General features: G+C 46.3%; 1 non-coding gene across 1 annotated transcript; it reads left to right on the top strand.

Annotated features, from left to right (window-relative positions):
• Positions 1-501: 501 nt before the first annotated feature.
• Trnas-cga lies at positions 502-576 on the top strand. Its single transcript has one exon. It is a non-coding gene; the product is annotated as a tRNA-Ser (tRNA).
• Positions 577-3305: the final 2729 nt, after the last annotated feature.

The raw sequence follows: 3305 nt of genomic DNA, 5'->3' as shown, positions 1-3305 counted from the left end.
GTTTCGTCATTAACTTTTGCACGCTATTCTAGTTCTGTAGACAGTTTCTTTTATCCTACTTAGGGCATCCGTTCGAATTATGAGCCATTTTATATTCAGGGATTTTTCAGGCATTTTTAATAACTTTGCTAATGTAAAGTTTGGAAGGTAGGAGACGAGATACTGGCAGAAGTAAAGCTGTGAGTAGCGGGCATGAGTCGTGCTTCGATAGCTCAGTTGGTAGAGCACTTGCCCGCGAAAGGCAAAGGTCCCGAGTTCGAGTCTTGGTCGGGCACACAGTTTTAATCTGCCAGGAAGTTTCATATCAGCGCACACTCCGCCGCAGAGTGAAAATCTCATTCTGGAAACATCCCTCAGGCTGTGGCTAAGCCATGTCTCCGCTATATCCTTTCTTTCAGGAGTGCTAGTTCTGCAAGTTTCGCAGGAGAGCTTCTGTAAAGTTTGGAAGGTAGGAGACGAAATACTGGCAGAAGTAAAGCTGTGAGTACCGGGCGTGAGTCGTGCTTCGATAGCTCAGTTGGTAGAGCACTTGCCCGCGAAAGGCAAAGGTCCCGAGTTCGAGTCTCGGTCGGGCACACAGTTTTAATCTGCCAGGAAGTTTCAACTTTGCTAATGTCTTGACCATACTTTCATTTTCCATCAACCTTACGCGTTCCGACTTTCCGTCATTTTCAAAGGCAGTGCTATGAAAGTCATATACACACATCAAAAAAAAAGGTTTAGCATCACTCTGGTTCATAGAACTCCTGATGATAGACGTTGACTGTGGATATTGTATCACAGACACAGCCTCTTTGAGTGTTCAGAGATGTCACTAAACCCGCCCAAAGATGTAAACAACCATGCAGAAGCAGCGGCTGATAGACGCATGGTGTACGAATCCGATCAGTTCCAGGCATTCCACCAGGAAGGAGGTACACGGCTCCTGTTGTCTGTAGCTCAACCATGCCTACGCAGTCAATACCGCGGTTCGATCGCGTCCGCATTGTTACTTTGTGCCAGGGAGCGCTCTCAACAAGGGAAGTGTCCAGGCGTTTCGGAGTGAACCAAAGCGATGTTGTTCGGATTTGGAGGGGGATACAGAGAGACAGGAACAGTCGATGACACGGCTCGCTCAGGTCGCTCAAAGGCAACTACTGTAGTGGACGGCCGCTACCTACAGATTATGTCTACAAGGTACCCTGACAGCAACTCCACCATGTTGACTAACGCATTTCGTACAGCCACAGGACGTCGTGTTACGACCCAAACTGTGCGCAACAGGCTGCATGATGCGCATCTTCACTCCTGACTTCCATGGCGAGTTCCATCTTTGCAACCACGACACCATGCAGCGCGGTACAGATGGGCCCAACAACATGCCGTATGGACCGCTCAGGATTGGCATCACGTTCTCTTCGTCCATCAATGTCGCATATGCCTTCAACCAGATAATCGTCGGAGACGTGTTTGGAGTCAACCAGGTCAGGCTGAACGCCTTAGACACACTGTCCAGAGAGTGCAGCAAAGTGGAGGTTCCCTTATGTTTTGGGGTGGCATTCTGTGGGGCCGACGTACGCCGCTCGTGGTCATGGAAGGCGCCGTAGCGGATGAACGATGCGTGAATGCCATACTCCGACCCATAGTGCAACCTTTTCGGCAACATATTGGCGAAGCATTCATCTTCATGGACGACAATTCGCGACCCCATCGTGCACATATTGTGAATGACTTCCTTCAGGATAAGGACATCGCTCGATTAAAGTAACCAGCATGTTCTCCAGACATGAACCCTTTCGAACATGCCTGGCATAGATCAAAAAATTTGACATTTGTGGTAAGGGCTTATGGGACCAAACTGCTGAGGTCATCGGTCCCTAAGCATACACACTACTTAATCTAACTTAAACTGACTTACGCTAAGGACGACACACACACGCATGCCCGATGGAGGACTCGAACTTCCAACAGGGTAGCGGCGCGGATCGTGACAAGACGCCATAGACCGCACGGCAATCCTGCGCGGCCAGGATAGATCGAAAAGGGCTGTTTATGGACGACGTGACCCACCAACTACTCTCAGGGATCTACGCCGAATCGCCGCTGAAGAGCGGGACCATTTGGACCAACAATGTCTTGATGAAATTGTGTACAGTATGTCACGACGAATGCAGTCATGCATCAATGCAAGAGGCAAGAGGACGTGCTACTGGGTATTAGATGTACCGGTGTGTACAGCAATGTGGAGCACCACCACTGAACGCCTCGCTGTATGGTGGTACAACATGCAATGTGTGGTTTTCATGAGCAATAAAAAGGGCGGAAATGACGTTTATGTTCATCTCTATTCCAATTTTCTGTGTAGGTTGTGGAACTCTATGAACAGAAGTGATGCAAAACTTTTTTTGATGTGTGTAAAAAGATTAGATACGCTGTATCACGTCAACTGCAAACTGCACTTGTCTCGTGCTCGAGAAAGTTGACGTGCTATACTGTATCTAATGTTTTTATATGACTGATATAACACTGCCTTTTAAAATGACGAGAAGTCGCAACGCGTAAGGTTCATGGAAAACGAAATTGTGGTCAAAACATAAGTAAAGCTGTTAAAAATGCATCCAGATGCCCGCGTCCTCTCCCAGCATTTTGATGCAAATTGAAGCTGTCTTTTCATGCAAATATTGGTCATGGTAGTATTGCACAGGGAGTATCAATTGAGAATATTTGGGAGGATATTTTTGCTTACGGCACTTGCTCATAACCAAGGAAAACCTCCCGAAAAAGCTGTCCAGGATACTGACACTACACGTTCCCAACAAAATTTGTAATGTTTGGTCTGTGTTAAAGTGTATTTCTTTGTGTGTACGTAGAGTGAAGTCGGTTAACTACACCATACGTTCACCTTAGATCACAATTTTCTAATAACACTATCAGTTCCCTACGGGTACAGGTAAAGCGTCTGTCCAAGTAAAGATCACTTCGACAATCATTCTATAGACAAATTCCTGATAAGCTGACAGCGGAGCAGAAGGAGTCTCAATATGAAATATCTTTGGTGGGATGACCCCTTACAGCATTTGCCTTGCCACAAATATTTATCAGTATTTTGTTTTTCGCTTTGCAGTGAGAGAGAAAAATCTTGAAGGTGTCGGGTCCGTAATTACTAATGGTTTATCACTTACTGGTGAATATTTTCGCAAATGGATGTTGTAGGAACGAAGTCTCAACTCTGCACCTGAACACAAATGGCCCAACAAACAGAGCACCGACTGCTTTGAAGGAAGGCTATTCAAACATAACAAAAACCGCAAATACACTCTAGGGGA

Source organism: Schistocerca americana, chromosome 1 (assembly GCF_021461395.2).
Source record: "Schistocerca americana isolate TAMUIC-IGC-003095 chromosome 1, iqSchAmer2.1, whole genome shotgun sequence".
Classification (NCBI taxonomy): domain Eukaryota; kingdom Metazoa; phylum Arthropoda; class Insecta; order Orthoptera; family Acrididae; genus Schistocerca; species Schistocerca americana.
The sequence above is the reverse complement of the archived record's forward strand: the minus strand, read 5'-3'. Positions and strand labels throughout refer to the sequence as shown.